The sequence below is a fragment of the Papaver somniferum genome, chromosome 11 (genome assembly GCF_003573695.1).
Source record: "Papaver somniferum cultivar HN1 chromosome 11, ASM357369v1, whole genome shotgun sequence".
Classification (NCBI taxonomy): domain Eukaryota; kingdom Viridiplantae; phylum Streptophyta; class Magnoliopsida; order Ranunculales; family Papaveraceae; genus Papaver; species Papaver somniferum.
The window spans coordinates 48,247,216-48,259,296 of record NC_039368.1 but is presented as its reverse complement, the minus strand read 5'-3'; positions in this window follow the sequence as shown (position 1 = coordinate 48,259,296).

Below are 12,081 nucleotides of genomic sequence, written 5' to 3'. Positions count from 1 at the left end.
CCACGATAATATGCCATAATTGAAAACAAAACTCCATCTTTTTGAAAAATTGAAAAATTCCAAAAAAATTAGAAAAATGATAAAAACATAAAAATGGAGCTCATTTACCTTAAAATGTTGACTCTTGTGCAAATATGTAATTATTAGGAGTCTTAGTCTAGATATTTAGGCACCCTGATTCTAGCACAATTCACATAGTGATAAGAAACTTGCACGCGCACGATCTACCAATACATGTATGGCCTCGATCTTCAAGGTGTTTGATAGGAAGTTACGATTGCCAATCACTTTAGAATACTGAACGAAACTTGACTAGCTTGTTCTTTGGTTGGTTGGGATAGAAGGTGGAGGTTACATTAAGAAAGACAACCATCGAATTTAACTGGGTGCATCAAAAAGGGCTACCTCTTGCAAAGTGTCATGTAATTTTTGTTTCCTTTTGTATATGTATCAAAACTGTTTCCTTATCAAAAAAAAACAAAAAAAAAAAAAAATCATGTATTTTTCAATTCCATTCTCTCTTGTTCCAAAAATAAAAGAGAGTAGTCAATGTAAATAAGAGTCATGTAAAGAGTCATCTTTTGTGTTTAATTGTAATAAGCAAGGAGGGTGTATGCCATTGATGTACAACGCGAGTAATTGTGAAATTCCTCCAACTCGTTCACAATTCTCGTAAAGTCCGGACAGCTAGCTAGATTTCGACCTTGGTTCTTATCCTGAGAAACTATCTCTTGGTGATTAGTAGTCATAACATCCGATCTTTCTTTACACATGTGTAGATACACTTTACACTCTTATCACATGTCTTTATTTGTTATCAGTGCTAGGATTGTGCCTTCGATAGCTAGATTGACATCTCCATTTTGCTGTGAGCTTAACTGACTTGCACATGTCACATTTGATGGAATCTGAGCTTATATTTTGACCTAGAACTTTGTAGGTACGTTCTAAGCAAACCTTCACGAGACTTAACTCGTCCACTAGGGACACTTAGTGGTTTAAAAGGCTTAGTGCATACGCTAAATGCATTCGAGAGACCAGCGACAGTGGTATAGGTAGGATTTCCTTAGTTTTTTTTTACTTGAGGACAAGTAAAATTCAAGTTTGGGGGTATTTGATGAGTGCTAAAAAGTGCATATTTTTATATCTTTTTGTTTGCATTTAACTCATCTTTTGTGCATTAATTGTACATTTTATCCCATATTCTGTATTTTCTTGGTTTTCAAGAATAAATATTTTTCTACTTAATTTTGCATTTTTAGGTATATAAATAAAGTCTGATGAGTCGCGGAGCGAAAAGAGCAGAAAAGTAGTGAAAAGCCGGGAAGAATTACGCAAGGAAGCCGCAAAAATGGAGCACACGTCCAAAAAGCTAGGAATGGGCTCAAGGAAGAATTGTTCTTAAAGAAGATATGGGCTTGGCATACCCAAGGCCCAAAACCCTTACCCAAACCCATTTTCTATATCCATACCCGCCTCCATTCTCAGCCGTTAGATCGGATCCATCTCATCATCCAATGGTCGCTTCGTCATCGTTCATCAAAATCTGAAGTCCCTGCAAACACCATAGTACCTAAATTCCAAGCCTTCAGATTAGATCACATTTAGATCCAACGGTCGATTCTTTGCCTGCGCATCAAATCTCGATACTTCCGCTTAACACTACAACACCTAACCTCGATGTTCGCCGTTAACTTCGTTGTATCAAGACATCCGACGGTCTCTACCAGCCTCTTCAGGGGTAGCCATCCGATTCACCTACCAGCTTCGCATCCAGTGACTCATATTCGCCAACATCGAACTTTGATATCCCGCCTCACACACTAGCAACCTAACCCTATACCCTAAAATCTATCGACTTCTCTTTCATTTCCTTCTTCTTCTTCTCTCTTTCTCTCCACCTCCTCTCTGCAACACCCATTCCGCCACCATACCTCTGCCACAACCACCAAAAGCCATCATGGCTCTCGCCAATCGAAACCCATCATCATCCTACCCTTCTACCTACCTATTTCACCATTCTCTCTTCCTTTTCAGAAACCCTAGAGGAGAGATTAGTGAAATATGTCGAGATAGAAAGAGAAATTGAAGGCATGGGAAGGAGCAGAGAAGGGAGAAGAAGCATGGGTTGAAGACGGACTCGTCTTATCACAGTTGGTGAGTAAAAAATCAAAACCCTAATTTTACTGTTAATTTGGGGATTTTTGGGATTGAGCTTGCATGTACAAATTGAAGGCATGGGTTGCATCAGGAGAAGAATAAGAGGCATGGGTCAACGTATGAGGGCTGTTATCAGTAGGTGAGTCAATTTCACTTTTTGGTGAAACCCTAATTCTCTGATATTTTGGGGATTTTTAGGTTTTTGCTTGCTTGTATAAATAGAAGGTGTTGGGTGTGAAATTGGCTCATGCTGGAATAGCCAGTGTCCAGAACTGTTATGTTCTGTTAATGTTTTTTTGAGTCTCTTCAATTTGTGCTGTTTCATGCACTGTTCCTGTTTAATCATGTATGTGTTCTGTTCAATTTGTTGTTCATGTTAAGCTGCTGTTAATGTGATGTTTGTGATGTTTGTTCCTTCATTGTTCATCTTTTGTTCATTATTTATGTTTTCCTGTTCTCTAATGTTCTTGTTATGTATGTTCTAAACCTCAAATGCTAGGACTAGATGAAACCATGAATCAATAAGATAGTCTTCATCATGTGCAGCTCATGTTCAGTGTTGCTAAGCCCTTAGACTAGTTGTGCTTTAATCAGACAATTAGCACTTTGGTAATTTTCTTAGCTGTGAGTAGAATATCCCTTAGGTTAATGGTGGATTCAACATCCTAGTGTTCTTTCATCACTCTTGTTTACTGTTTTGTGTGAATGTTAGGCTAAAGCCTGTGAAGCATTGGATTGATTGAGCAGTGGGGAGAAACTAGTGCTCACTAGTGACTGTGAGCAAGCTGGTTCTCTTCCCACTCTAGTAGTATGCCTAGGCTCACCTTCACCATTTCACCTTCACCATCTCCCCTGCCCTTGGCTTAGGCCTTGGTTCCATTGTTCTCTGCTTGTAGTTTCATTGTACTGTCACATTTACTTCACTATTACCTTGTGTTTATTGTTTTATCATCCATTGCCTCATTATTTCACTACTATCTTCATCACTTTCACAATCTTTTGTCACTGCTTTGTTTAGTGCATTGTTGTTTAGTTCTTTGCTGTTTAGTCATTGTCTTGTTTAATTTTCTTCATTGTCTTTGCCTTAGGCTAACTGCCTTTGTATTATTGCCTCACTGCCTTCTTCCTCTATCTTTGCTGTTTTGGCCTAGAGCCATTGTTGCTCACTGTTACCTGTCTCTCCTGGTCACTTCTTTTCTTCTTGACCAAAAACTCTCTAAGCCCACTGTCCATTGTTTGTACAAACTGAAGCCCAGTTCACTGAGGCAAAGACCCAGTTCAATCCAAAGATCAAGCCCAGTTCAATTCACATCAGAAACCAACTGAACCCAAGTTCAGCCCATCAAAACCACTGAAAGCCCAACTCATTCCAAGGGTATTCATAACCCATTAGCACTCAAAAGCCCATTGATTATTCATAGCCCAATAGCAATTTAGAGCCCAAAGTAGCTAAATACTCCAAACACACCCAGTCTCTGTGGATCGACCCGTACTTGCACGAGCTACAACCGACGACCGTGCACTTGCGGTATTACTGTAGGCCCGCGTTTTTTCGTTAATTTTCACGCTTTCCGGGCCCACCAAGTTTTTGGCGCCGCTGCCGGGGATTGGTGCTGTGTTTTTCTTGTAGTTTTATTAGCTATTTTTGCATTTCACTGCATAGCATTTGCATCTGCATCTGCTTCACTTCATTTGCTGTTGGACCTGCTGTTCTGAACCTGTTTTTCCTCTGCTGGGACGCCACCAAGGAAAAGAACCAAAGCCCAACTGGGTTTTTGCAACAATATCAGAGCAGCTGGGCTGTGCTTAAAAGGTAACCCATTTAAGAGAACCCGAATTGTGGGCTTCCAATTTTTAATTGTGGGCTTGTAATATTAAAGCCAATTTTTGGGCTTTTTATTTTCTGTTGGGTTTGTAATTAATTTTTGTGGGCTTGTTTGTTTAATTTGTGGGCTTGTATTTAATTTTTGTGAGCTTGTTTAATTTGGACTGTATTTTGTATTCTGGGTTTTTAAACCCAGCTGAGCTTGTAACCGATCACGCTAGGTTAACTCGTTAGTGGGCCGAGTACCCAAATTCTAGGCCGAGATTTTGGACTCAGTTTCACCAAACGTTTTCAAACCAGCTGAGCCAAAGCAAACACAAAACCAACAGTGGGCTTGCTCCCATTCAAAAACCAAATTTTATTTTCTTTTAAAAAAAAAAAAAAAAAAAAACCAAAATTTTTCTTTTTCCCATCAAAACCAAATGTCTCCCGACAAAACCAAATTTTTCCCAAAAAGTCCAATCCCATTAAAAACCAAATTTTCTTGTAGATAATGTGTTAGTTAAATTTCCTTTTGTATATATTTTGTGCTCATCCATTGTGACTCCGAATATGTTGGAGTTTTGCCTTGGATAACGGAGTTTTAATTCTGCTTTCGCCGAAATCGGGTATTCTCTCTCCTTTTACTCTACTCAGCATGTCCCTTTCCATATGTTGCATTCTAATTCTTTCCATATTTTTAAACATTGAGGACAATGTTTAGTTTAGGTTTGGGGGTATAGAGTAGATACCACGATAATATGCCATAATTGAAAACAAAACTCCATCTTTTTGAAAAAATCGAAAAAAATTCAAAAAAAAAAAAATTAAAAAATGAAAAATCATAAAAATGGAGCTCATTTACCTTGAAATGTTGACTCTTGTGCAAATATGTAATTATTAGGAGTCTTAGTCTAGATATTTAGGCACCCTGATTCTAGCACAATTCACATAGTGATAAGAAACTTGCACGCGCACGATCTACCAATACATGTATGGCCTCGATCTTCAAGGTGTTTGATAGGAAGTTACGATTGCCAATCACTTTAGAATACTGAACGAAACTTGACTAGCTTGTTCTTTGGTTGGTTGGGATAGAAGGTGGAGGTTACATTAAGAAAGACAACCATCGAATTTAACTGGGTGCATCAAAAAGGGCTACCTCTTGCAAAGTGTCATGTAATCTTTTGTTTCCTTTTGTATATGTATCAAAAGTGTTTCTTTATAAAAAAAACAAAAAAAAAAAAAAAAATCAGAAAAATCAGAAAAATACAAAAAAAATCAAGTATTTATCAATTCCATTCTCTCTTGTTCCAAAAATAAAAGAGAGTAGTCAATGTAAATAAGAGTCATGTAAATAGTCATTTTGTTGTTTCATTGTAATAAGCAAGGAAGGGTGTATGCCATTGATGTACAACGCGAGTAATTGTGAAATACCTCCAACTCATTCACAATTCTCGTAAAGTCCGGACAGCTAGCTAGATTTCGACCTTGGTTCTTAGCCTGAGAAACTATCTCTTGGTGATTAGTAGTCATAACTTCAGATCTTTCTTTACACATGTGTAGATACACTTTACACTCTTATCACATGTCTTTATTTGTTATCAGTGCTAGGATTGTGCCTTTGATAGCTAGATTGACATCTCCATTTTGCTGTGAGCTTAAACTATCTTGCACATGTCACATTTGATGGAATCTGAGCTTATATTTTGACCTAGAACTTTGTAGGTACGTTCTAAGCAAACCTTCACGAGACTTCAACTCGTCCATTAGGGACACTTAGTGGTTTAAAAGGCTTAGTGCATACGCTAAATGCATTCGAGAGACCAGCGACAGTGGTATAGTTAGGATTTCCTTAGTTTTGTTTTACTTGAGGACAAGTAAAATTCAGGTTTGGGGGTATTTGATGAGTGCTAAAAAGTGCATATTTCTATATATTTTTCTTGGCATTTAACTCATCTTTTGTGCATTAATTCTACATTTTATCCCATATTCTGTATTTTCATTGTTTTCAAGAATAAATATTTTTCTTACTTAATTTTGCATTTTTAGGTAATAAATAAAGTCTGGATGAGTCGCGGAGCGAAAAGAGCAGAAAAGTAGTGAAAAGCCGGGAAGAATTACGCAAGGAAGCCGCAAAGAATGGAGCACACGTCCAAAAAGCTAGGAATGGGCTCAAGAAGGAAGAATTGTTCTTAAAGAAGATATGGGCTTGGCATACCCAAGGCCCAAAACCCTTACCCAAACCCATTTTCTATATCCATACCCGCCTCCATTCTCAGCCGTTAGATCGGATCCATCTCATCATCCAATGGTCGCTTCGTCATCGTTCATCAAAATCTGAAGTCCCTGCAAAACACCATAGTACCTAAATTCCAAGCCTTCAGATTAGATCACATTTAGATCCAACGGTCGATTCTTTGCCTGCGCATCAAATCTCGATACTTCCGCTTAACACTACAACACCTAACCTCGATGTTCGCCGTTAACTTCGTTGTATCAAGACATCCGACGGTCTCTACCAGCCTCTTCAGGGGTAGCCATCCGATTCACCTACCAGCTTCGCATCCAGTGACTCATATTCGCCAACATCGAACTTTGATATCCCGCCTCACACACTAACAACCTAACCCTATACCCTAAAATCTATCGACTTCTCTTTAATTTCCTTCTTCTTCTTCTCTTTCTCTCCACCTCCTCTCTGCAACACCCATTCCGACACCATACCTCTGCCACAACCACCAAAAGCCATCATGGCTCTCACCAATCGAAACCCATCATCATCCTACCCTTCTACCTACCTATTTCACCATTCTCTCTTCCTTTTCAGAAACCCTAGAGGAGAGATTAGTGAAATATGTCGAGATAGAAAGAGAAATTGAAGGCATGGGAAGGAGCAGAGAAGGGAGAAGAAGCATGGGTTGAAGACGGACTCGTCTTATCACAGTTGGTGAGTAAAAAAATCAAAACCCTAATTTTACTGTTAATTTGGGGATTTTTGGGATTGAGCTTGCATGTACAAATTGAAGGCATGGGTTGCATCAGGAGAAGAATAAGAGGCATGGGTCAACGTATGAGGGCTTTTATCAGTAGGTTAGGTGAGTCAATTTCACTTTTTGGTGAAACCCTAATTCTCTGATATTTTGGGGATTTTTAGGTTTTTGCTTGCTTGTATAAATAGAAGGTGTTGGGTGTGAAATTGGCTCATGCTGGAATAGCCAGTGTCCAGAACTGTTATGTTCTGTTAATGTTTTTTTGAGTCTCTTCAATTTGTGTTGTTTCATGCACTGTTCCTGTTTAATCATGTGTGTGTTCTGTTCAATTTGTTGTTCATGTTAAGATGATGTTAATGTGATGTTTGTGATGTTTGTTCCTTCATTGTTCATCTTTTGTTCATTATTTATGTTTTCCTGTTCTCTAATGTTCTTGTTATGTATGTTCTAAACCTCAAATGCTAGGACTAGATGAAACCATGAATCAATAAGATAGTCTTCATCATGTGCATCTCATGTTCAGTGTTGCTAAGCCCTTAGACTAGTTGTGCTTTAATCAGACAATTAGCACTTTGGTAATTTTCTTAGCTGTGAGTAGAATATACCTTAGGTTAATGGTGGATTCAACATCCTAGTGTTCTTTCATCACTCTTGTTTACTGTTTTGTGTGAATGTTAGGCTAAAGCCTGTGAAGCATTGGATTGATTGAGCAGTGGGGAGAAACTAGTGCTCACTAGTGACTGTGAGCAATCTGGTTCTCTTCCCACTCTAGTAGTATGCCTAGGCTCACCTTCACCATTTCACCTTCACCATCTCCCCTGCCCTTGGCTTAGGCCTTGGTTCCATTGTTCTATGCTTGTAGTTTCATTGTACTGTCACATTTACTTCACTATTACCTTGTGTTTATTGTTTTATCATCCATTGCCTCATTATTTCACTACTATCTTCATCACTTTCACAATCTTTTGTCACTGCTTTATTTAGTGCATTGTTGTTTAGTTCTTTGCTGTTTAGTCATTGTCTTGTTTAATTTTCTTCATTGTCTTTGCCTTAGGCTAACTGCCTTTGTATTATTGCCTCACTGCCTTCTTCCTCTATCTTTGCTGTTTTGGCCTAGAGCCATTGTTGCTCACTGTTACCTGTCTCTCCTGGTCACTTCTTTTCTTCTTGACCAAAAACTCTCTAAGCCCACTGTCCATTGTTTGTACAAACTGAAGCCCAGTTCATTGAGGCAAAGACCCAGTTCAATCCAAAGATCAAGCCCAGTTCAATTCACATCAGAAACCAACTGAACCCAAGTTCAGCCCATCAAAACCACTGAAAGCCCAACTCATTCCAAGGGTATTCATAACCCATTAGCACTCAAAAGCCCATTGATTATTCATAGCCCAATAGAAATTTAGAGCCCAAAGTAGCTAAATACTCCAAACACACCCAGTCTCTGTGGATCGACCCGTACTTGCACGAGCTACAACCGACGACCGTGCACTTGCGGTATTACTGTAGGCCCGCGTTTTTATTACGCTTAATTTTCACGCTTTCCCGGGCCCACCAGTAAGCCCATAAGGCATCAGTAAGCCTCGACGACCAGTCTTTCCTATTTAGATTAACTGTTTTCTCTAGAATACGTTTAATTTCCATATTGGAAACCTCTACCTGACCACTAGTCTGAGGGTGATATGGGGTTGCTACTTTATGGGTAATACCGTATTGTTTCATTATTAGAGCAAACGGTCTATTACAAAAGTGTGAACCTCCATCACTAATTATAGCTCGTGCCGTACCAAAACGTGTAAGTATATTCTTTTTCAAAAACTGGACTACGACCCTGTGGTCATTCGTTTTACACGGAACCGCCTCATCCCACTTAGGCACATAGTCTACAACGACAAGTATGTAATGATAACCAAACGAAATAAAAAATGGACCCATAAAATCAATGCCCCACACATCAAAGACCTCAAACACTAAAATAGGGTTCAAAGGCATCATATTTCTACGGGAAATGGTTCCTAACTTCTGGAAACGCTCACAAGAAACACAATGACTATGAGAATCTTTAAACAACGAAGGCCAGTAAAATCCATACTGCAAAATCTTAGCAGCAGTCTTCTTAGCACTAAAATGACCCCCATATACATGTTCATGACAAAAGGAGATAATACTAGACTGGTCACTCTCAGATACACATCTCCTAATAATTAGTCTTACAGAATTTAAGTCCCCGGCAGCGGCGCCAAAAATTGATGTGATTTGTAGATAGTGGTAAAAGTGGTTCGATACTCGGACTTGTGAAGGATATTAATTAGACTTAAATTCTAATATTAAAATAGAAAACTCACTAAAAATTATAGCAAACTCAATCAAAGATGATATCAATACTAAAAGAAACACTGAGGCTAAGATTCCACTATTTTCCAAGTTCAAAGTGATTAAACCAATACTTATATTTATGCAATTTTCTTGTTTAATTTGATTCTAAAATATTGCAACAAGTAGATTTTCAAAAGTAATAATTGTAAATACCAAGTATGAAGCATCAAAAGTCTTAAAACTAAGCATACTCCATCAAAATAGATCACAATCACTCAAATAAAAATCATATTCAATAATAGTTCAAGGCAAATAATCATATAATTATTGCAAATAAGAAGATAAAATAGAATATACCACTTTTTGTTGGAAAAATAGCTTCCTCTATCGCCTCAGCAATGGGGTTTTTCTCCTCATATTAATCATGATCTCAAAATATGTGTTTTTTGCTCAAAAGATGATTAAAAGAGTGAAAAGTAATAACACAGACTGTTTGCAACAATGTATTGGTGTTGCAAAACAGCTGTTACAGAAAAACTGTTGCTTTGTGGCTGATTTTAAGACCCTAGAATACGACTGCCCTGCACAGCTTAATGTTCTTCAGCTGTTAAACAACGACACTGTTCTGCGACTGTTTCCTGTGCATCAATGTTCTTCGCGTTCTTCCTCTTCAGCAGCAGCAGCAGCAGCAGAAACAGAGTTTGGTAAAGCTCTGATTTCTTCTTCTCTGGCTCTCCTTAGGTTCCTAAACTCTCGAAACATCTTCTATATGACCCAAGACATCTATTTATATCAAAAATACCGATTAAATCTCTCCCAAATCTTCCAAAATCTCTTTCCTTCTCTTCACGGCCAAGTTGCGGCAATTTCTTGTTTTAAAATTTCTACGCGTTTCTGAGCTTTCCTTTTTATTCTAAACTCTTCCTTAGATAGATACAAATCTTTGGGAAGGTTTACATCGCTTTAATCTCTCTAAAATTCCCTAAAACAGGTCACACACGTGACTTTCCATATTTTCTGTTGTGAGAAAAATCCGTCGATTGAGCCCAGTCTAATCGATTTAAACACCTATATAAGATTTCTAGACCCATAAGGAGTCTATCCTATGAAAATCAGAGGTTTAATCGACCTCAAACTCCTCCAAACCACGATTGCCAAAACTGTTCTTCACTGCACCAATTTTCCCGCCAAAACCTGGTTTTTGAAATGTTGAAGATGGTTTCCCCTTATTCAGAGTAGGGGTGCGATTAGCAACTGTTTGAAAATGGGATGCCCCTTAGTAATTAGGTTACCCCTTATCCAAAGTGAGAGTCCGAATAGCAAATGTCATCCGGGTGCTTTCCGACAACTTTTCGAGCCAATTTTTTTCAAAAATATTTATTGGCCAAAAATACCTACAAATAAATAAAACACCATAATAAGTAAAAAAATGAGCCCTAACAATATTTAGAATCGAGACAAATCGGACAAAAAAATGTGTCTATCAGTCTATCAATTTGGTGGAGAACTTGGAGGGTTGAGATTGCATCTCAGGAGGAAGGATAGCCGTCGATTATGGCTACCTTCCGTAGGCAGTGGCGCCTTTAATGCATGCCAGCAGAATTGCGGCATGGATGGCACGGTTCGTGCATGCCATTGGCACGGTGGTACGCGTAGCCATGGCCACTGAAATTTTGGAACGTTGGTGTGGAAATCTTGCCTAAATTAGGGTTTGCCTTGTCGAATCCCTAATTAGTATATATGGCATGTCGGATGTGGTGAGTGGCCATGTTTGGCGTGTTTAGCATGTGTGCCTGGTATGCGCATTTGGCTCGCTTTGGTATTGCGCGTTTGGTATGTTGGCGTGTTTTGGGAAGCCAACTTAGTATGGCAACCTCGTTTAAGGCTGCGGCAGGCTTGAAGCAACCTAATTGGTCAATGAAAGTAGGGGTTCGGCCAAGCATGGGCGTGGATCCCCTTTTAGTGCGCGTGGCGGGTTTAATGCGACCTGATTGGTTGATTAAAAGAGGGCCGTCCAAACATGAGCGTGGCTACACTTCTGGCGAGAGTGTGGCGGCTTTAGAGAGACCTGATTGGTCGATGGAAAGTGGGGTCGGCAAGCTAGGGCGTGGCCACACTTCCAGTGCGCTGTGGAGGATTTGAAGCGACCTGATTGGTTGATGGGAAGTGGGGTCGTCAAGCTAGGGCGTGGCCACACTTCCAGTATGCTGTGGAGGATTTAATTGCCTAGTTTTTCTAAGCATAGTTTCGACCAAGGGGTCTAGTGTGCTGCGCGGGGCGCGAAACCCTAATTTTTGCAAGTTAGTCGGGTTTATGAGTTTTTTGTGAGTTATCACAATAATTGGCTGGATTTTGTATGCTGCCACAAAAATCCTTATTTACAGTATGCAGTGTGATTTCCGTCTGAGCATTTTGTGTAATGGCCTTAATTTTGGTATTTGGAGGTTCATGCTACTCCGTTGCGAGTGAACACAAATCTGTCATGCCATACCGATATTAAGGGTTCTGCCGGGGAACATAGAACATGAAAGTACTCAGTGAGTCTTGTATTGGAGAGGTGCTGCAAGTTTACAGAGTGTTTGGGATGGTTGCTACATTCGCCAGTCTGGATAAATTTCATATAAATATATTGAACGGCTCAATAAATATGCCGGTGGAGAGGTTAGCACTCAGGGAACCGTTTACTTTCAGAGTGACGTCACATTAGATACAAGGATTTATGATTTTAACCCTAAGCTAAAAACCACCATCAACATTAAGTCCCCTGCTTAGCACTTAACAATGGCATTATTGAGGGGTAAGCATGAGATG